Raw genomic sequence first — 23,946 nt, 5'->3', positions numbered from 1 at the left:
AATTTGCTAATCGCAAATTGAGAATAATTTCAAGGGTGCAAGGGTGTCTTGGGGACACCCTGCTGCACCCCTGAATTTGACATGTGTGCGCATATGGCGCACATACATGCCCTAAGGGCATGTATGAGCGTCATATGGCACCTTTAGAATTTTAAAAAAGTGCATTTTGAAAAGAATACGCCAATTACCACCAACCACAAGTTGGTGGTAATTTGCGAATTCTTAGTCAAAAATCGCAACACTGAAATGCTTAATACATTTCAAATAAGAAATCGCAATTTGCCATTTCTTAAAAGCCTCGCAATATTAAGGAATCGCAAAATTTGCGATTCCTTAATATTGCGAGGCTTTTTGCATGATGCATTCCAAATCCCGTTTTTTTGTCGCAAACGCGGCTATTTTGCGAATCGCAGCGTTTGCGACAAAAAAAACGGATGATACATCTGCCCCAGTGTCTCCAGCAGTGGTCCTTTCAGTTTCCAGCCTATGTAGAAGTTCGTTACTTAAAGCACTTTCTGTTTTGTGGCATTCCTTTGCATGTTTTACTGTACACTATGTTGTTTGAAGGGTTTCTCAGTATAAGGCACAGTTTTATTTTTCTTCAGTTTTACTAGCGAACAATTTGCTTTTCCACTCCTAACAGTGTTGTGGATTTTGCTAGCTGGATTTTGCATCGGAGGAGTATTATATGTTGTGATCCTTGCAATCTTCACCTTGTCTGTATCAATGATTCACTTCTTACATTTTAGGCTCTCTGGCTCGCATAAACTTCTGAATTAGAGCAAACCTGCATATGCCAGTGAGAGAAGGCAAGTTGGACACAATGCTGCGAGAAGGGAATATTAGAGGACTATGTCAGGGGTGTGGAATTTAAGAAAATATCCACTTGTCCATGGGGCAGGTTGCTTCATAAATCTACTTGTCCTGTAACAAAATCCTCTTGTCCTTTTGTTGCCATGTAGTGCGCCGACAAATTGTGACAGCAATCTCATTAAGAAGAGCTCTGATATAGCCTCTCTGATTATGCCAGGGCTCATACCATAGTAGTGTTTGAATACTTGCAATCCCTTTATGTTGCCACGTTTCCGCAGATCTCCATACTAGGGCAGAAGGTAGTGGTAAGCAATAGTTCCAGTGTTAGAATGCCCTCTTGAGTTTACAACAACACTTCTCTAATCTTTTCCCATACTGGGAAATTTTGGAACTTTACTCCTGACAATGGCAGACGTAAACCTTCTTCCAGAGTTGGGGAAAAAAGTGGTTGGAGGGAAAGTGAACTTGCAAACACTCAGATTTTTGCATAAGCAAATCTACACATGCATATTTGCTCATGCTAAAATGCAGTTCCCAAATATTTTCTAGGAATACTATTTCTTGGACTACTGTAAATTCTTGGGAATTCTTGAAAGCCGTATAACTGCATTTAATGCAAGGACATATACCATAGGTGCACTTTTGAGACTTTCTTTAATATTAGGGCCCCTAATTGGGTCTGGCGTTGACCATGACCTTCTGCGTTTTATGAAAATTCTGTCACTCTCTCTGTATCGGCTGGCTTCACTATGAGTGACGCCATTCTGCTCTTTCACACGGATCATATCGGCACACAAAGTAATTTTGTTCAGTGCCAGTAATTACTGTGGCAGTGTGTGCTTTGTGAGGCCAAAAACCATTTTGCTTTTGCCAGTGTTTGTTCTAATGGTGAGAGCCCGGCAGCTCCCACACCAATAAGGTTTTACAAATACCATGCCAAAACAAGTCACACATTGACAAAACTAAAAAGCTGACCGCCATTTTCAGACCTACGGGCTTTGCCAATGCTTTCTTATTTCTGTTTCCCAGAATCTTATTGAAACTGGTTACACTGATTTTCTATTATGAATATTTTTGGGAAACACTAGCATGCATCAGTATGTTACTAAATTATGCTGCAAAGAAACGGTACCTGGAATTTTACAGTAGTTTAGCTAAATGTTTTTTTCCTGCTTTCATTTTTTGATCAACATTTTATTGTGGAATCAAAGAATCCTCAATCTTGCTTTCCAGCTTCTGCAAATATTTGCATTAAATCAAAGAGCATTCTGGAAGCATTATACACAGCCTCATATTGCTAAACTTTGAAAACGTGTGTACACATTTTTATACTGGAACCATTGTCAGTAGTGCAGTCAGAGCTTACGAAAACCATGAAAAAATAAAAAGGAGGCCCCCTAATCTGTCAACTTAGGGACAGGGGAGATATGTTGTAAACCAATTATTGTCCCACAGGTTTTGCCATTAGATTTTGTTGTTTTTTAAAAAAAGCGAAATCAGAGTACCAAGTTGAAGGACGTCTAGCAATACCAATCACACAGATTGTATATGATGCAGGAAGCTGCGTTACAGAACATAGATCAAATGATATAATTGACAATCCACCTGAGATTTACAGTTTTAAACCATTATGACACATATATTTCAAATAGAGATCTAAAGGAGAGCCAAAAAAGTGGTTGTATATAAAAATATATATGCTTTATGCATTTATTCAAATAATAACATTTTGTACACAATAATGATAAATCGTTTAAAAAATATACATAAAGTACATTAAGCATTACATTAAAAACATTGAGAGTCACATAAAGAAAACATCAATTAAAAAGTTCAAAACGAACAAGGGTCGACGCGGCGTTTCGGTTACAGGCTAATAATAGGCAACCTTCTTCAGGACCAAGTTCTAAAAAGAAACAGAAAATTACTTTTTTGCCTTCACAATTTTAAAAAACAGAACGCTTTACTAGAACACCACTTTAGCATTGACTAGAATTGTATGGTGAATTTTACTGCACACATAGGTGGACCATCAGCATTATTGGTATTGCTAGAGAGAGATAACATCTTGACACTAATATCATTCTGGCACTAGTACCAAGCCACCAGTCAAAATTGACTGGGCTCATTTTTCAAAGGCAAGACATTTAGTCTAAAATGTCTGAGGGTGAAGTTACCTGTGTTATTAAAGAATGAGGGAATTCCAGATGTATCTTGGAATACCGGGGGCCGGTTATAGAATCCGGTCGGGAGATGTTGTCAATTCATTCAATTGTGACAATCACTGTAGCAATATCTGTGGATGATGATAGAATGGCGATCAATAATGTATGTGCTCTGTTAGCATCAAGTATTAGGTGTAGCCAATTATTATAGCACAACCCTACCTTATATTGTTCTCAAAATAGGGATCGCTCTGGTAGTAGGAGCCACCGATATGTATCTTCAATTATACTGTAAATAAATACACCTCTTTTACTGTATTGTAATCAAAGGAGTGATTGTCAATTGTCTCATCACACTGTAATTACTTATGCTTACCCAGTTTATAATATCTGGAAGTTAAATGATAACACGAGCTTTTCAATGGGCTTCTGTGTCAGGTTAGGCATTCATTCCTTGGTGGGGATCATCCTGCCTATGTATAATTCAAAAAATTGGATATTTTCTTTTAAATAAACCACTGTTACTTTCGTATTGCAAAATTAATACTAACAGCCTCTCTGTTTCTTTAATATATATTCATATGTTACAGAATTTCTAGTGGTATTAGCGTATTTTTATAAAATTGTTGCCTATGTTGCAGGTTACTGATATTAAAGCGGCCTATGTTTTATTCCCCGTGTTGTTCAAAATAGGCATTTTTGGCATTGGGGTCTATTAGTTTTATGAACACATCACTAGCATTTTGTGTTGATTAGGCTACACTTCCGCTCTGTTTAACTTTTACCGCCCTCGAGGATGCTGGTGCTAAAACCAGAACTCCGGTAAATCCTGTTCATTTGACATGAACGGGTACGTGTCTATTCATTTACCAATACCCCCTCAATCTAGTTAGATACGCTATTACAGCAGGTCGTGCAGCGAGCTGGTTTAAAGGAGCGCAAACCTGGCGTGCATCATAGTAGGTTAAAAGCGGCAAGCCGACACTGCCATATGGAGCGTACTATTGTACGAAGGCTGGTCCGGCAGGAAAAATTATCTATCATGCTTTGCTTACCTTCGGCGTTGAATTCGGCCTCCCTGCTCCTACTACGTCAGCGCGTCCTCGGGTCTCATCAGGAATAGAGATAACGAGCGACCACTGTTTTACCTGTTTATATAGTACGAGGCCATTCATTGGACGATTAGTCTAGTCAGTTGCTATTGGCTGACGCGTTGTCATGTGACTACCCGTTTTGTACACAGACAAAACGCGGGTAGAGGATGATAATTATTCCATCGCGATGTATCCATCTCGGTCTATTATATATTGGCTAGAGATTGGTTTATTTGAAGACAGAATGTCTATATAACCGATGACAATACCGCCCACGTTTTCTAAGTCGTGTCATTTACTATTAGTTTACACGCGATCACGTGACTACTCGTCTTGTGGACATACCTGCATCTGTAAGAATTAATGCCTAGCGATATAGGCAGCTTACTTTGTGTTGTCTCCTTTTAAAGGACATATTATAAACACCCTCGATATATAGCTGATATCAATCCAGTTTGCAGGTGCTAAGTGATATAATGTTTTTACATTTAGTGCGCCACGAAAATAATTTCGGTGAGCAGGCTGTCACGTGATCTCTCGTGTTGATTGCCAGCAAAAGCGGCCAAAATAAAATACTACACAATTCAAGCCGATTCATTTTCTATCTGTCAGCTGGAGACCAAAAGCTTGTGAAGGGCAGTTGAAAAAGGAAAAAACTGATGTCCTTCTCACTCACCATTTCCTGACCATATGATGTTTTTGTGTTATATCATCCCGGAAAGCCGTTGTTATTATACGGCAAAACTATTAAGCATCTGAGTTGAAGTTTTGTAATGGAATTAAAAATAAAAATAAAAATAAGAACCGGTTACCATTATGAAAAAAGTTTTTGTTTAACTCAGCTATAGTATCACATGATACCGGTGTTGTATGGTCATTATTTTAGATTATCCTTTCCCAATCTTCTCTACTGTTAAGGCCTGTACGGACACTATTGCATTTAGACATATAAAATTGCTCACGTCTTTTTCTTTTTTGGGTTAAGTTACCACCTCTTGTGCCCAAAGTGACATGCTCCAGGCAGCACCAACGTAGATCATTGATATCGTGTTTGGCCGCCTTCCAGTGTTCCGTGAGGGGGGCCCCTACTCTGTTCGTTCGGAGCGCAGATCTGTGCTCATTTAGTCTTATTCGAACTTCTCTTGAGGTTTCTCCTATATATATTATATTATTAGCCTGTATTAGCCTGTAACCGAAACGCCGCGTCGACCCTTGTTCGTTTTGAACTTTTTAATTGATGTTTTCTTTATGTGACTCTCAATGTTTTTAATGTAATGCTTAATGTACTTTATGTATATTTTTTAAACGATTTATCATTATTGTGTACAAAATGTTATTATTTGAATAAATGCATAAAGCATATATATTTTTATATACAACCACTTTTTTGGCTCTCCTTTAGATCTCTATTTGAAATATATGTGTCATAATGGTTTAAAACTGTAAATCTCAGGTGGATTGTCAATTATATCATTTGATCTATGTTCTGTAACGCAGCTTCCTGCATCATATACAATCTGTGTGATTGGTATTGCTAGACGTCCTTCAACTTGGTACTCTGATTTCGCTTTTTTAAAAAAACAACAAAATCTAATGGCAAAACCTGTCAGTCAGAGCTTACAACATTTACTTGGAGCGCTCACACTAATAGGCTTTCAATTAATGAACCATAAATACAAGTTTGAACAGCATTAACCTATGGACAAAAATATGACCTTAACTGCAGACAGTGCCCTTCCCTGATCCATATTGTGGTACTGCAAACTGGCATCCTAAGGGCTTGTGCTGCAGGGAGTTTGGCCTACTTATCCCAAGGACATAATAAACATGAAAACTTGTTGCCCTTGTCGGCCTATAGGAATTCCACATCCCTGCTATGTGTTTATACACTTTACCATCAAATGGTTTAATTGGCAAAGTTGAACTGCAGTACTCTTTAGGATGGAGGATGGAGACATTTGATAACTTATTTCATTTATATGGTAACATGAGGGTACATTGTAATGTACAGATTGTTTTGTCCTAAATAATGCATGGGGCGGAATAGTGCTGCATTGGAAATTACTTCAAATTTACCATGGAAGGGTCAGCAACCAAGCAGTTAAATATTTTGAACCAGTGCTTGTGTGGAGAGAAGGCACGTGTCCTTTCTCATCTTTGCTTGAAGATGAGTGTACTACTGTATTTGACATAGAAACAAAACAGAGCCTGCATCAGCGTGGGCGTGAGGGGGAAAAATTGCTGTATCAAACTAAAGTTTATTTAGACTCTCGTATGTGTAAGTTGTATGAGAAGGTTGAAAATAGTGTGTGAATATGTACAGAAATAAGAAGAGGTATCAACCCTTAAAAATGATACCACATTTTTGTGTTATAAGGTTTATGTAATATCTGTTATACAGGGCACTATAAATATTGGACCAAACTGCGGAATGAGTAATCATGCAGTATCGTGAAATGGGTCAAAGATACAGTTGAGATTATGGTTTATAATGAGCACAGTATCAAAAGGCAATCTATAAATAATTGAGATATTATGGAATACGTTGAACACTGAAAAAATAATGCTAGTTTACAAGTAACATGGATATGAGTGCAGAGAATGTTTGTGGAAGAAAGTTGGAGGGAGTTTGTTTTTCTATCTGAGACAGAGAAGCCATGTAAATCTAGTTATAAACGTATTTGTGCCAGAGAGATCACATAAGAATATGGAGACAATTGTATTTATGTAAATAATGTTACTACGGGGAGATGAAATGAAAATGTTGGTGTACTTTGTGTGTACAAATTCAGGTATTCTAATGAGGTGCGCGATCTCATGAAGAATCCTATGGTGCAACCCGCTTTGAGACTTATCATGTACGCAAGTGGGCTACAGGGGTGTGGAATTTAATAAAATATCTACTTGTCCATGGGGCAGGCTGCTTAATAAATCTACTTGTCCTGTAACAAAATACACTCTTCCCATTTGTGTCGTGTAATGTGGCAACAAATTACGCAGCAATCTCATTATATAAGAGTTCTGATATAGCCTCTCTGATTATGCCAGGGTTCATACCATAGTAGTGTTTGAATACTAGCAATTGCATTATGCTGCTATGGTTCTGCAGGTCTACATACTGGGGTTGAAGGTAGTGGTAAGCAATAGTTCCAGGGTTGGAATGCCCTTTTTAGTCCGTGCAAACTTACTAACGTGCATGTTTTACCGGTTTTCGACAATTGTTCTCTAATCATTTTCCTTACTGAGAATGATTGGAAATTTACTACTGACAGTGGCAGAATTAAAACTTCTTCCAGGGCTGGGGAAAAAAGTGGTTGGAGGAAAAGTGAACTTGAAAACATTCAGATTTTCACATAAGCAAATCTACACCTGCATATTTGCTCATGCTAAAATGCAGCTCACAAATATTTTCTGGGAGTACTATTTCTTGGCCTACTTCTGTAAATTCTTGTGAATTCTGTACATATGCACTTAATGCAAGGATATATACCATGGATGTACTTTTGAGACTTTCTTTATTAATTGGGCCTCTAGTTAGGCCAGGCATTAACCATGACCTTTTGTTTTGTTTTTTATTCTGTCTCTCTCTGTCTGTCTATCAGCTGGCGTCCCTGTAAGTGACAGTATTCTGCTCTTTTAGAAGGAGCCTATTGGCACACAAAGTAGTTTTGTTCAGTGCCCAGAACCGCTGTGGCACTGTGTGCTGAGACCAACATTTTTTTTGCTTTTGCCAATGCTTGTTAGAATGGTGAGGACCCAGCAGCTCCCACACTTTTAAGGTTTTACAAAAACCATGCCTAAACAAGTCACACCTTGACAAAACCAAAAGGCTGACCACCAATTTCAAACCCACTAGCTTTGCCAATGCTTGTTTATTTTTGTTTAACATATTTGTATTTAAACTGGTTACACAGATTTTCCATTCGGAATATTTTTGGGAAATACTATCGTACATCAACATGTTACTAAATGATGCGGCAAAGTTACGGTACCTAAAATCTTACAGTAGTTTAGCTAAATGTTTTCTTTTCTTACATGCATTTTTTTGTGAACGTTTTATTTTGAAAACAAAGAATCATCACTCTTGCTTTCAAGCTTCTGTAAATATTTGCATATAATCAGAGAGCCTTCTGGGTGCATTATACAGAGCCTCGTATTACTAAACTTTGAAAATGTGTGTACACTTTTATACTGGAACCACCGCCAGTAGTGCAGGCTGAGCTTAAAACATTTACTTTCAGTGCTCACCCTAATAATAAAGGCTTTGCGTTAATGTACCATATATACAACTTTGAACAGCATTAACACACATATTACATTTAACACACATTTTACCTTAATTGTAGAGAATGCCCTTCCCTGATCCACATGTGCTACTGTAAACTGGCAGCAAAGGGTTTGTGCTGTAGGGGGTTGGGCCTACTTGTCCCAAGGACACAATGCACATTAAAACTTGTTGCCCTTGACCCCAAACAATATGTCCTGGGTGTCGGGCTATAGGAATCCACATCCCTGGGCCTATGTATGTTCTGTGAAATGTGATTGAAACTAATAAAATGAATAACAAGTTGTTGCTTATAAACGTAATGAGTGGAACAAATGATTTCAAGAGGTACCCTGAGGTAAAAAGCATATCTTGAGAATTGATTAACTATAAGAAAAGCACTGGTAGTTATTTAACTGGTGTGGACCGAATAGAATCTGGGAAGAGCACCCTGGTGTTGAGTATAGGTAGATGCATGGTGCAGTATGTTAGGGCAGCAGTGTTCTTGCATCTGAGAGATGCAATTTAAAGATCAAGTAATAACGAATAATAATTTTGCACAACATATCAATCAATCAGGGTTTTTAAAGCACGGCTAATCACCAGATAGGATATCCAGGCGCTTGCAAGTCCCGGGGACTTATTCGAACAGACAGTTCTTGAGTGCCATATGGAATTCCAGAAGTGAGGTGATGGTCAGGAGGTGCTTGGGGAGGGTGTTCCAGGTCTTTACTGTAATGTGGGAAAAGGAACGTCCTTCACTTCTGCTTTGGTAAATGCGGGGCGCATGGGTAAGTGACAGGGAGGCAGAGCGTTGCCTTCTTGGAGGTTGGTGGAAGTTCAGGCTGTGGTTAATGTAGGCAGGTCCTTGGTTGTGTAGAGCCTTGTGTGCATGGGTCAGCAGTTTGAAATGGCATGGGAGCCAGTGGAGTTTCCCGAGTTGGGGTATGATGTGGGTTCATCCGGGAAGGCTGAGGAGGAGTCTGGCTGTGCTGTTCTGTATGGTCTGAAGTCTCTGTAGGTGGTGTGCAGTGATTCCTACGTAGAGGGCATTGCCATAGTTCAATTGGCTGGTGATGAGGGCTTGTCGGGGTGCATCTTGTGTGTAGGGGCAGTCATTTGAAGATCTTACGTAGCCTGCACAGGCGGAGGAGACGACATTGATCTGTGATTTCATGGTGAGCTTGTTGTTAGTGAGGATTCCAAGGTTTCTGACGTGGTTGGAAGGAGTGGGAGTGGGAGTGGGTGTGGGTCCTACGTCTGATTGGCACTAGGAGTCGTTCCATGTGTTGCTGCTGTCGCCAAAGATCAGTACTTCCGTCTTGTCTGTGTTCAGCTGCAGGCATCTGTTCTACATTCAGTCATCGATGTTTGTCATGCATCTGTGGGAGTTTCTGGTGGTGGTGGGGTTGTCGGTGAGTGAGAGGATGAGTTTAGTGGTGTGTGTGTGTAGGGAATTATGTTGAGCCCGGGAGATCGGATGATGTTGGCCAGCGGGGTCATTTATGCGTTGAAGAGTGTGGGGCTGAGGGATAAGCCCTGGGGGATCTCCTTGGGTAATAAAAAGGAGTGCTGTGGAGGGATCCTGCAGAGGAATTTGCAGGATAACTATGGACCATGTAAATGACTTTTTTCTGGACTCCTAGTATACAAATATGTTATGTTAACATATTAAAAATATACAGAACTTGCTTTCCCAGATCTACTGTGGATGCAGATCATGGCATCTGAGCTCAGGGTTAGCTTTACATAGTAAAATGTAATTTATGCCAAGAACAAAGACGCACACATTGCCAATATAAGTCTGTATTACAGTTTCTCCACCAGTTGTCATTTACGTTTCCAGAGTGCATGGAAGTGTCTGTTGGTTTCTCATGTTCTTTTTATGACATGTTTGGTCATGTTTTGCTGCTCATTGTGCTGTTTGAAGTTGCTCTTATTATAAAGTACAGTATTTCTTCTCTATTACCAGCAAAGATTGGCTATTTTACATCACACGATATTTTGCACTGTACGTACACAAACTGACTTACCCCACAGACAACTCCCTGGGTGTCTTCTTTGGGACAAATGTATAGTTGTACTAATCTTGCAATTTCCACCTTGCCTTTTTGGACTTTGCACTGGTTTAGGGCTAGTCTAAGGCTCAGAGTATTACCCATCATAAGATTTTATTATTCAAGGAAAACTGTAAAGTTTTTACACAGTTCTCGGATTATGGTTTGCTTTGATTCATGCTGAATGGGCTGATAAGTGAGACGCTACTAGACAAAGTGATGTCCTGCCAATAATAGTCCGAGGGCCACTGTGAAGTATGCCGCCCCATTCACTGAAGACAATAATTTGTAACTTGATAAAGAAGATTGACTACAGTAGACAGAAACAAAAAGTTGAGAAAAAGACTGCTGCAGAGCTTAAATTAATGTTTTTCCAACATTTAACTGAATGTATTCTCTTCATTTATTGGGCCGAGCAAAAATTCTAGCTATTAATAAGCCAAGTAAATATTTCCAGTGAATGGTTTCTGATTGTAGCACCATCCCCCTCACAAAGTATGTCACGTTTTGGCAAGTTTCTAGGAGGATAGCAAGGCAATAAAAGCAGTTATTTCTGTGATAGAAAATTTCCTTTTCCATTTTCACCACTTTAAAATTTACATGTTTTTTTTTAGGTCTCGCCTACGCAGCGCTCATGTGCAGCATAGGAAGACCTCTTGAAATAGATTGTTTTGAGGGCAAAAACGTGCATACATTGCATTGCTTTGAATGGCAACGTGTGCACGTTTGGCGATTCCCTTGCGGGAGCGAGCATCGCCATATGTTAGCAATTATCGCTCCCGCAAGGTAAACACTGCGCGTCCCTGCTTTTAGGCGCACTCCCCTCACCCCTCCTACTTGTTTAACTTCCACAAAGGCAGAAGCGGTTTGGCTTTCGTTTAAATAGTCAACCCGTTCCGAGTTGCTCACACGTTTTTGTACACTGGTGCCACACGCTGCCTGCTTGGAGGTTCGGTCGAAATTGCTCAACTTTTATAATGAAAGAAGTCAGTCGGGCGACAGATCGCTGTGGGTGTGTTGATTTCACCACCGCTGACCCGGGAGAGTGAGCGCGCCTGGTGGACTGCCCGGAGGCTTCTTGTCAACTTCACCGCGCTGAGAGAGGAGAGCCTCTGGGCGTCACCTAGAAACGTGGGGGCTCGTCTACCAGGAGCTGCGCTGGGATTCCTGAGCGTGACGAGAGCGTCCCAGCTGACGGAGGAACTGCCCGCGGGCCGCCGACAAACGCAGAAGAGGAAACAACCCTCAGGTAACGCTCGGGCTGATGTGCCGAGTGCAGCGTGCGTGTTAGCCTGGGGTGGGGGGTTGTAAACATGCGAGGAGCTGGCGGCTGCGGAGTCAGAGAGGCAGCGCCCTCTTTGTGGTTAGCGTACACGTGCGCAGCGTGAAGGGCGAGATTCAAGAGGCAACAGTCGGGACAATAGTCTATCCGGTGATTCCAAAGTGCAGCTGCAGTGGGGGCATTTAGAAGAACGGTGCCCCGTGTGAATTAAGTTGCAGTCTCGGCCGCACTCCCCTCACCTCTCCCACTTGTTTAACTTCCATAAAGGCAGACGTGGTTTTGCTTTTGTTTAATTAGTCACCCTGTTCCGAGTTGCTTACACCTTTGTACACGAATGCCACATGCCGCCTGCTTTGAGGTTCGGTTGAAATTGCTTAACTTTATAATGAAAGAAGTCAGTCAGACGACTGATACAACGTACGCCCTTCTGTGAGCTGCATTGGTGGATAGTCTCAGAGCACAATGTTCCAAAATGTGTACTCTGTAACCTCGCTCCCCCACGGTGCCAGTAAAAATCTCGTACACCTGGCAGCATGCCCGCATTGTCTGAAGCTACACCACAAATACCCGTTTTCACTGTCACAATTCCAAGAAAGTGGTTCATTGCTGATCTCATGCAATCGGCCGGGCTGCGTCAACAACTCATGGTTTCACTTTCGTTTAAATAGTCACCCCGTCCCGAGTTGCTCACACCTTTGTTACAGATCAAAGCGCTTTTACCCTCGTGCAGCCTTAAACCCCCCTCTTTCCAGAGATCAAGACACAAGAAATGTCTGTGCTGAAGTCCACCATCCCGGCTCCTGAGCGCCCGTCTCTTTTCAGATATGTCCGCTACGAGAATCTGCTGGCCAGCCTCAGCGGGGGATTGGTGCCACACTGGTACTGCACCCCTTGGACCTCGTCAAGATCCGCTTTGCTGGTAACGTCTCTTACCTATCCCTCTTTCACCATTCTCAATCCTCTAGTTTATTTTATGTGACGTCTCCGGTTGAGCGCCCATGCTCCACATCAGGATATGCCTCCACGATGCCCTGTAAGAACTGTAGTGATTAAAGTTGTGATCCAACAATAGTAACCGGGGAACAAATGAATGCAGAACATGTTTGAAGCTTGCAGGATTGGAAACTTTTTTTGTCCGATAAGGAGGATTAAAATGAGTTGTCACTGAACGCCAGAGATGCAGCATATTTTCCATATAACCTATATGAGAATTGTTTTGGTGTTGCTCGAGTGACCACACAGCCACATACATATGTGTGAGTAAATCTTATCACAAATGTACCTCCACATTTTGTGAGCCCAAAGAGGGAATTTAGACGTCTAAAACTGGCCATTTGGTACTTGAATTCAAATAAGATTTGCAACTGGCTATGAAAACGTAGTCCAGAGATTGTAAATGTTTTATTTCAAATTACAGAATCCAAGTCTGTCGATCTCTATGCCAGCTGATAGAATTTAAAATCACTGGAAATCTGCCATTTTAGGGGTGGAAACATGGTTATATTTCAGGGGGTGGACAGAGATTGTCATTGAAAAGGTGTGAACAGTCACAAAGTTATACCTGTGCAGTTGCACAATGCTACCCAGTCGTTTTTCCCACCCAGCTGGTACACCTCCTCCGAGTGCAAACAAGCATTGGCATAACCAATAGGTCTTCCATTTGGGACCTTATAAGTTTTTAATTAAGCAGCACAATATCCTTGGTGCAACATTAACTGTTGCATGGCTAAACACTTATAATGTCCCAAAGGCGAGACCTATTGGCTATGCCAATGCTTGTTTTAAATGTGCAGTCTTCAGCTAGTGAAACAGTTGTAGGTGGAGTTTTTTGACGAATTCCATAAAGTTATATAATTTAATGAGACTTTTTTCCCTATACCAGTCCTGTCTTTGGAATGAAGGAGGCTAGCAAATGCTTCCAACAGGTGTAACCTCAGTAGTAGGCATTACTTATAAGTTATAAGGGCAGTCATTTCGGCCTTTTGTAAATTGGGGCCTTCGTTCAGAGAGTGCTCCCATCCGCAGCCTAACATATAAAAACACCTCATAGTACATCTGTTTGTTCCATGAGGAGGCTTTAACGCACTGGTATTGCTTTAGTGATGTTCAAAATCACCACTTTCCACATATCTGGCTCTGTGCCATTACTCGTGAAATGGTTGGAAATATATTAGGCTGCGGATGAGAGCCTTGTGATGTTGTGTCTCTTTTATCACTGTACTGATTTACTAACCTTGAGCGAAGATCCTCTAGGACTAGTTTGATCAGGAACTTATTTTCTCAGGTAAAGTTGCATATAATTATTGGCCCTGAAGAAGCAATGAGTTAATCATGAATCACGTGTTGGCTGTTGTAGGCTTAGTGCTGAAGGACGAATTATTGGATTTTTCTGTTATCTTGAGGAGCAAACAGTTTTTTTTAAACCAGATTCTAATTTGGAAATACTATGGACTAAGATACTCAGTGAATTTCTAACTTTGTAATGAGGAATATATTGGTGATAATTAAATATAAAGGTTACATTGATTGGATTTATGAGTGTTTGTTACTAAACATAGGAATATTTTTAGGTCTTGTGCTTAGCGGTGCACTGCGCTGCGCGAGACATTTTGTATGTGAAAAACGGGGAATTTGAGTTGACTTAGGAATCCCTTTTGAGCCCCCCCATTGGCCTTTGCGTGCGTCTTATTCTGAAAGACTGCACACAATTGGCCCGAGGCGCGCGCATAGCTTCTCACATGGCCTATTGGTGTCGTAATAGACACCAATAGGGCATGGCTTGCAGTGGTGCGTGCGTGCGCGCGCACCACTGAGGAGACTATCTAGTGGCTGGAAGTTTCTTTCCCTCCCCAGAGTTTAACTTCTTTGAAGCGGAGAAGCCCCACGGATGCTTGCACCAATTTTTCGTTCTTACTACGGTGATTCTGCAAGTAGTATCAGTGGCGAGGTGGCTTCTGTACAGGCCAGCCACTGCTGTGAACAAAAGTGCCTTTCGGGAGGGGCTGTTACTATGCCTGATGCTTTACTATTCCAGTTGCACTGAGCCGCTGTGTGAAGTAAATTATTCAATGCAGTCCTGGATCGTTTATATATTATTTTCGCTGCGTGAGTCAGCACAATATATCACTGAAATTCCGATATATTATTTGTTTTGTAATGACAATGGAAGGGGAGAGGATGTGGTCCACCGGTTAAACTGCCGACTTTGGTGCTGGAAACCAGGGTTCGAGCCTCGAATTCGCACTCTAGAAGTATGCCCCAAAAAAATGCATTCCCACAAATATTACTTTTCATGCCTTTTTCCGACTTTAGTCGTCAATTAGTGTTCAGAATCAAAATAACGTAAAATACATTAATATTAATTGGAAACAGAACTCTGTTGTGGGTTTTAATGGGAGTCCTTGGAAGAAAATGCCCTGGGGATACAAACCGTGGGTGAAATGGATGCAAGCTGTGAGAGCTATTGTGCTTTCGTGTGGCGTCTGCAAACACTGGCATTGTCATCATCTTTTCGGCACAACTGGTAGTCTGCAGGGCTGCACTGTGTATAACTAGGCCTAGATAGCACAACATTGTACACCGAGGGTTGGTGCAATATAAAGTGGAACTTAAAAGATAACGAGTCTTAAAATGGCCGGCTGCTTCGAGTTGTCATGCTTCTGCGGCAAGTTCTTGTGTGTTGTGCGTCTCGCCAGCTGCCGTGCACTCCATTTTGCGAGCTGACATGCAGATTATAGTGTTTCATCCCTGCAGTTTGGCGCGTCCCATTTTCTCCCGGCTGGAAGCTGTGGATCTAAGTGGTTTACTCAAGGTCGACAAGTGAGTCAGAGATTCAGTTAGTGCAGTCATAGGTTTTCTCTTTTTCTAGCCCACGCACGCTGCATATATAAAACAGTATTGTATAGCAGAACAGCTATTTCCAGCTTCTGATGGGTCGAGAACCTCAGGGTTACTGTCTTTGTAGAACACCACTACGTCACTAGTTTCTCAAAGAATATCACGAGTCATTTCATGGATCTCTACTAGTTTCTCAAAGAATATCATGAGCCATTTCATGGATCTCTACTAGTTTCTCAAAGAATATCATGAGTCATTTCATGGATCTCTCTCGGAAAAAACAATCTGGAAAAAAACAATGCACTGGGGAAAAAACAATGCACTGGATGTGGCCAGAAGCGTTTTCCGGTGGCTTAGACTTATCAAAGCCTTCCACATATAAATAAGCCTTGTGTTTTCCTGAGTGTGATGCTCGAAGTGCAGTGGTATGCCCCAATACTGTCCTTCAGCCATATCCCTGACGGAGCCTGGAACCTAACCCTTTTTGTTTGCTTGTGTTTTTCTTCAGAGGAGGTACTTGCCTGGATGGTCGTATGGATTTTTAGGTCGAGCCTGTCAATGCGTTTGCGCATTGAGCTTGCGATATATTGGGGCTTAACCAGAGCTTAACCATTGGCGAGTGCATGCAGTGCCCGTGAAAAAAGCGCGTGCACTTCAAAGCCACCAGCCTCCCTCCCACAGGCATCTGAAGCTGTACGCTCTGCTTCAGGCATTTCTCCTCCCCTAATTATTCACGGCCGGCCGTACTTTCACTTTCAAGGCCGCCAGGCCGTGTCTCGCGTTTCTTCTCCCCCCTTACCCCCTCCCCACAGCAATGCCAAGAGCTTATTTTCTTTGTGTCCCATAGTCAAGCTTTATATATGTGCTGCGATTAGATCCTTGCCTTTAACACGCTCGGCACAGAGACTATCTGTGTTTATCCTTTCCCGCCCTTGACATATCCCTTCGATATTATTTACCCTTTACTCTGAGACTGCTTTTGCAATTTTAATTTCTTCTTAGACCCAAGCCGCGATCACGCCCGAACTCCTGTCTCCACTCCACCCCTCCATCACGCTTGCTTTCTTGCCCAGTTCACGCATGTGGGCTTCTCCCCTTTCCCTGTGTCCTTGCTTATCAGGCTATCCTAAGTCACTACGTATATAACCCAGCTTTCTCCCCTAGCACCCACTGTGCCCCCAGCAGTGCTGGATCACATATGCGAGTCTTCTCCTCTCCTTTGCGCGCAGCCAGCACACTCCTGCGCCACGGTCACAATTGACAACTGTTCTTGGGGAGCCCATACAGGAGCCGCCTATTCTTTGGACCCCATTTTACCTAGACCCTGCATGGGGCCAGCCTCATCTCACTACCGATGGGCCATATCCTTGGTAGTATGAACTCTCTGCCCCCTGTGGAGCCCCAATGTGTACAGCCCCCACCTGCAAATGCGTATATTCCCAGGTGCCACCACATACGGGCATGGCAACTGAACTTGGTAGGAGGCATTACTTATTACGGACGGACAGATGACGCTGCCCCTCCTCACCTCCTTTTTCCAACCTCCCTGTCTCTCCCACACCCGCCTTCCCGCATTTTTTTAGGAGGAGAGAATCCCGGTTGCCCAAAAGTTGCTTCTAAACTTGCATGGGGTGACATGCGGTAGAAAAAAAATAACCAAGCTGTCAGGTTCAATAAATGTGATCATGCGTTTTACACCATGCCCACTAAGAAGCTACATAGATGCTTTCTAATGCTATAGAAAAGTGTCTTGCTTGTTTAAATATATTTCTTTCTTATCTTGCTTTTTCTCCCCCGCCCACCGTTTTTGTCTCTCACTTTATCTTCCTCTCCCTTGTCCGTTCACCATGTCTCTTTCTTCCTACCTACAGGGTATTACTTTTTGTGTCTCACTCTCTCTGAGCTGAATGTCAAATGTCATCTCGCATATGCGTCTCTGGTCTCTCCTTCGGCAGCATCAGACACGTCACCTGCCTCCAAATCACCTGCCTTAAAATCCCAAATGTGTCTTATCTTTCAATCTGGAGATCTGCTTTCTCTGGTCGTGGCATGCTACCCTGGGGAGTTCCTTTGCTCGCTGTTTTGTGTCAAGGTGTGTGGCTTTGGCAGCTCTGTGTCCCTTTGAGTTCCTCGGGCATTGTTCGAGCATGCTGCGGCTGTCGGCGCTTCCCCCATGCAGAGCGTAGTTTTGAGATGCGAGGCACGCATGCGTTTGGCCGTTGTGTTATTTATTAGTTGGGTGTCACGGGTCAGCTGGCAGGCGGCATCCTCACAGATCTTACGTTTTAATAACCCCTCTCTGTACATTTTTCTCTTATTATCGAATGGTGAGGTGGATAACTCAGGCAGGAGATGAGAGAGAGAGAAAGTAGCAATTATACCATGAGTATAACGGACCGATTTAGGAGCGTCCCTCCCCTTTCACCCTCTGAGAAATATTGCTGCTGAGATTAAGTGGCTTGTCTAAAAGCACACATCGAGTAGCGGCGTAGAAACATAACTTTAGCTTGCGCCTCCTGACCCCAGTTTATTATTTTTTTTTTAAGACCAATGGTCCCAAACTTTATTTAAATTCGCAGATAAGCCAGTAGGTGTACATACAGTGCCAAAACCACAGATCATCGCCGCAACAGTTCCTAGCAGATTGCACATGTGAACACAGCAGTTATACATGGGTGAAATTAAACAGTCGCTAGTAGAAATGCATTGGTACATAAGTGACTGTGCCAGGGAGTGACTCATGATGTAGTGCCCGCAGTTTGCAGCACTGCAGAGAGGGTCCAAAGCGTTCAAAAAGAAAAGTCAACAGTCGGTACATGAAATTGAGTTCCCCCTGACCCCAGTTTATGGCCACATTTAGGTGTTGGAAATGTGTATTTTATTTAGCTTGTTGTCAAAAGTTACACTACACTACAATTGAAATAAGAACCCCTTTACTCTTTTGAGTTTTGCTTTGCCATTTTGTTTATTAGAGTATGCTACTTTCTAAAACATCTTGGTATTTAGAGTGAAAATTACTACCTGAACTGTGATATTTTCACAAATCTATCCTCACAAAAATATTGCCAGTCTTAGAACACACAACAGTGTAACATATGGGAAACCTCATGTGAAAACAAGCATTAGCCAATCAAGTAGGTCTGGCTCTTCTATATTTAAAGTGTATCTTTTCCATAGGAGAGTTTGGGTGCTGTTGTGGTTGTGTGGCAGGTTAGGTGGACGCGTTAGTCAACAATCAGATGTGCGAGTGAGTGCATGTATGCAAGAATGAGTGAGTGCATGCCTGGATGGAGGGCTGGATAAGTGGTTCAAAGAATGAGTGCATTGATGGATGCTGAGAAGATTGACCGGTATCAACAGTCTTATAGCTGCATATCTCAGACTGGGTACTACAGTAAAATCTGCCTGTCCTGTGCAATTATCATCGTACCCTATTGGTATGTCAGTCCCCTATGCTGATGTTATCATGTCCTATGTTAATGCCAATATGCTCTATCTAAGTCACGTAAATACAACACATATTGCATTACAAATGCTATAGGTGTCCCATTTGCGAAAGTTAAAACTATTGGCATTGTAAATGACAAAGCTATTAATTTCGCTATTTTCAAAACCAACACATAAATAAAAAATGTGTCATTTACAATACCAATAGCTCAAACTTTCCTAATGCGAGACCTATTGCATTGCAAATGCTTGTTCCTTTTGAAGCAGGGTATAGGCTGATTTGCACATGTCTGGTGTGTGTCTATACTCAGTGCTTGAAATGGAAAAAATAAAGTGCAGGTACCCTATACCAGAGCCCTTGCTTGTTTCTGAGAAGTGCGATACTCTCCGATTAAACGTATTACGTCACTCTTGAAAGGTGCAGGTACTCTCCCTCTCAAAATAAACAAGCATTTGCAATGCAATAGGTCTCACATTACTGAAAGTTTGAGCTATTGGCTTGCAAATAATAATGCAACACCAATAACCCAAACTTTTAGTAGTGCGAGACCTATTGCAAATGCTTGTTTCTTTTGGTGTTTTCTATTTCACTATTTTTCTGCTCAACAGTTAGTACACCTCAAGCCCAATTAAAATGCACTCTTCATCTGTGACAGTTCTGCTTTTAATTTCTTGTTTTTATATTGTTTGAGGTAGTTGTGCACTCTTACTTCATTCAGTATGTAAACCTTTGACTATCCTCTCATGGGGGTGGTACTTTAAGGTTGCTTGTCGTTCAAGGGACTATGCCAGGATCCAGCTTGTGGGGTTATCCGTTCAAAAATAGCATTTTCCCACTGGCTTTGGTGACATTTGTGATGAAGAAATGTCTGTTGGTAGCTGTTAATTGTTTTAACACATGCCTTTTCTGAATATAGGTTTTAACCAATACATTGGTTTACAGTTGGGTTACTAATCCTATATTGGAAGTTTTCAGTGCACCACTCACATGGTCAGTAGTTTCCAGAGTTGGCTCAAAAGCAAACACTGGATTTCCTGGAGAGGAACAAGAAAATTGTTAAACTATGTATACCCTTGTAAAAAATGCAGAGAATGTGGATAGCAGATGCCTTTAGCCTGTATTTATACGTCTCAGTAATGTAGAAAGAGCCCTTTGTAGATAAAAACCTCTGCAATAATTTTTTTTCACGCTGGTGGAAGAGGTGACTCTGTCTCTGGGACCTTCAAGGTACAAATACTCCAGTGAAAAAGTGCAAGGTAGACTGACCAAGGAGCTTCCCATTTCAATGCGCTTAGTTGCTTTCTTCTAGAATTAACCCTTTAACACCTAGCCTGCCTGCTTGTCATGCTTTTAAGGTTGGAAAAATGTAGCCTTTACAATTGAAAACAAGCATTGGCATAGCCAATAGGTCTTGCCTTTGGGACCTTATAAGTGTTTAGCCATGTAACAGTTGATGTTGTTGCACCAAGGATATTTTGCTGGATAACTAAACACTTATAAGGTTCAATAGGCGAGACCTATTGGCTATGCCAATGCTTGTTCCTGATGCTATTTCCTCTGCGGGGCTCCAGTTCTTTTAACATGTGCGGCCTCTGGGTGAAAGACTCGAGATCTGCAGCGGATCGTGTAATTCTTAAGGGGCAGAATTAAAAGGGTACTCAGAATGAAATCAGAGTGCTAATTGCCCTTAGCTGCCATCAGCTAGACTACTGTTTCTCTCTATATAGCAGGACCATTAATCACAGGAGCTATCTTGACATGTTTATTGCTGCCTGAAAACTGAATGTACAAGGAATTCTGCTGCAGGTGTTTCTGAATCTTAAGTTATACAAACACCTCTTTTGACTGCCAGAAATAGCCTAAGGCAGGGTGGGGGCTGGGGGGGGGGTTGGGGGGGGGGGGGGTCTGTGGTGAAACTAAACAAACTCTGCCCTGGAGTCATCCCACAGCACCGAGACCGCCCTCATCAAGACCCTGCTTGACAACGGGGAAACAACCGCCCTCATCCTCCTCGACCTCTCAGCTGCCTTTGATACAGTCTGCCATCGCACCCTAATAACCTGCCTCCACAACGCTCGGTTCCAAGGTAAAGCCCTGGACTGGATCACCTCGTTCCTCTCCGACAGAACCCAGAGTGTCCGGCTCCCTCCCTTCTGCTCCGCGGCCACCGAGATCATCTGCGGCATACCCCAAGGCTCGTTTCTCAGCCCAACCCTCTTCAATATCTACATAAGCCCCCTCGCCGCCATCGCACGCAAACACAACCTCAACATCATCTCATAAGCCGACGACACCCAGCTAATACTCTCCCTCACCAAAGGCCCAGCCACCGCCAAATTCAACCTCCAGGAAGGAATGAAAAACGTCGCGGAATGGATGAAACTTAGCCGCCTGAAACTGAACTCAGACAAGACGGAGGTCCTCATCCTCGGACTATCCCCATCCGCCTGGGGCGACTCCTGGTGGCCCACAGTACTGGGCACTGCACCGACACCCACGGACCACGCACGTAACCGGGGATTCATCCTGGACTCCTCTCTCACGATGACCAAGCAAGTCAACGCCATCTCATCCTCCTGTTTCAACACCCTGCGCATGCTCCTGAAAGATCTTCCTGTAAAACCCTACCGGAACTAGAAAGATGGTCACCCAGGCCCTCGTCACCAGCCGACTAGACTACGGGAACGCCCTATACGCAGGAACCACAGTCAAACTTCAGAAAAGACTCCAGCACATACAGAACGCATCCGCACGACGACTCCTCGACATCCCTCGCCACAGCCACATATTTGCCCACCTGAAAGACATGCACTGGCTCCCCGTCAGCAAAAGGATCATGTTCAGGTTCCTCACCCACGCAGACAAAGCGCTTCACGACATGAGCCCCGAATACCTCAACAACCGCCTCACGTTCCACACTCCAACTCTCAAGCTCCGCTAACCTCACCACTGTCCCACGGATTCGCAGACCCACCACCGGAGGAAGATCATTCTCCTACCTGGCTGCCAAGACGTGGAACTCCCTCCCGCCCACCTACGACTGACCGAGGACCATCTCACCTTCAGGAAACACCTCAAGACCTGGCTCTTCGAGCAGTAGCAGCACCCCCCCTCCCTTCAGCGCCTTGAGACCCTTACGGGTGAGTAGTGCGCTCTATAAATGTATTGATTGATTGATGTTATAACAAGTCTGCAGACTAGGGGCATGTGTTCCAAAAATAAGAAAACCATAAACGGCAGCAACGTTTTTAAAGGAGAATCTTTATAATTACTGCACAAATATGATTTCACACTAATTATAAAGCATTTGCTGAAGCCTGATAACATGCTTAGGAGGGTGCTGGATGAATTTGGTGGTACCACCAAGAACTTATTGGGCTGACCGTGTGACTGTTGTTTTGGTTTTTAAATGCAAGCTTGGGCTCTATACTGTTTCCAGTAAGCATGAACTCGCTCCTCATCTGAGACACCCAACTGAATTGACATAGTTTAGTAGGAGGCAATTTGTTTTTTTTGTAATCTGGGAACCCATGTCTTCTTTTGACAGATTAAAACACTTCCCACATGGGCCAACCACGCAGTCGGACACTTTCCACCGATGCCCTAGCACCTTATAAGACACTGCGTTTTATCTCACACACATTTTAGCATGGCCACACGCCAAGGCTTGACAATAATAGCAAACTAGGAGTCAAGATTTTGATCCTCGTGCAGAGGCCAAGGCTTGACAATAAAAGTAAATTAGGAGTCAAGCTTTGGTCCTCGTGCAGAGCATCAAAACACTAGTACCTCATCTGAGCGCAAGCCCTTGCAGTGGAGTGTAATCCATTTACAAATGCTTTTCATAAGGGGTGCGAAGCACTAAATACAACTGTAATATAACGCTGTAATGTGACTATTGGTCAATAAACTGCACGCCTTTCTGCGCACCATTACCTGTTTCTGGGTAAAGGATTCCATCATCTTGTGCAAACCTTAATCTAGAAATTCCAAGGAAATAGTTTACGAGTTAGGTTCTCCTATCCCCCGGGTGAAGTGGAAAGTATCTGGTATAGTAATGCATTGATCTGCACAGTAATTCTCCGGTAGTAGTTTATATCTGCTCAAGGATGGAATAGTAATTGTTTCTCACGTAAACTCACATTTTCAATATTTGCTGTAAGTGGCTGTGGGAGATGCTAAAAACCATGTTTTTTGCTTGTTGATCTGGGGGTGTGTGTGTGGGAGTCTGCTGCCAGGCCCCTGTAGGTCTGAGCCGGGTGCTTACTTCTGGACACTTTGGAATCACCCTGTGGGAAGCGGCTCAATGTGGGCTCGAGGAACGGGTGCAGGGAGCAGCAGCCCTGGTGGGGCTTTTTCCTGTGCGCAGAATGTTTGTGAAGCATGGTCTCCTTTCAGTTACAGGAAACTGGGCCCACTTGAGAGCCGGGATACTGACCTTGTTGCTCAATGTGTGGAGCACGTGATGGCTGACGGGCGTGCGTTTTTAACATGGAGCACGTAAAGCAACCTCTTTCAGCCTGGATGAAGTAAGAAATGGTCACGCTCTCTAGCGTAGTCATCTGTGAAACTCCCAAAATGTACAGTAATCGGCAGTGACATTATTAGCTCCCTTTTAATATGGTGCGGCTGCAATCGTCCATTTTGTGCACTGTGAATATGTGGTGTCTCAGTTACCCTATCTCTTGGCATTTGACTTGTTGATCCAGGAAGGATGAAAGGCTTGAGTCAGCCGTCTCGCTGCAGGTATTGGTACTCCCACTCAGAGAGAGCACTACTCAGATAGAACTACTGCCCGCAGATGTGAAGGCCTGTGAAAGTTTCAGAAAAGGGGAGAATTCAGCCCACATAATCTTATATGTACAGTCTGAGAGTTGGACGAGCACTGGTAAAATTACCCAATGACACATTCAGTTCGGTGTTTATTTAATCTCCCCTTGCCCACATAATCTTGTATGTACAGTCTGAGAGTTGGACGAGCACTGG

At 42.8% G+C, this 23,946-nt stretch overlaps 1 protein-coding gene across 2 annotated transcripts in view; it reads left to right on the top strand.

Moving 5' to 3' along the window:
* Positions 1-23,946, top strand: part of ST3GAL5 (ST3 beta-galactoside alpha-2,3-sialyltransferase 5) — a 442,038-nt gene that overhangs the window by 3,418 nt on the left and 414,674 nt on the right. Inside the window, exon 1 of one of the 2 annotated variants that reach the window (XM_078678658.1) lies at positions 9,365-9,514. The exons of the other annotated variant lie outside the window; for it this stretch is intronic. The gene's annotated coding sequence lies outside the window, so the exon portion shown is untranslated. Of the gene's footprint in view, positions 1-9,364; positions 9,515-23,946 lie in introns of those variants that run through there. 2 annotated transcript variants of the gene reach the window in all.

The sequence above is a fragment of the Lissotriton helveticus genome, chromosome 2_2 (assembly GCF_964261635.1).
Source record: "Lissotriton helveticus chromosome 2_2, aLisHel1.1, whole genome shotgun sequence".
Classification (NCBI taxonomy): Eukaryota; Metazoa; Chordata; class Amphibia; order Caudata; family Salamandridae; genus Lissotriton; species Lissotriton helveticus.
Note: the sequence above shows the minus strand (reverse complement) of the source record. Positions and strands in the feature narration are given on the sequence as shown.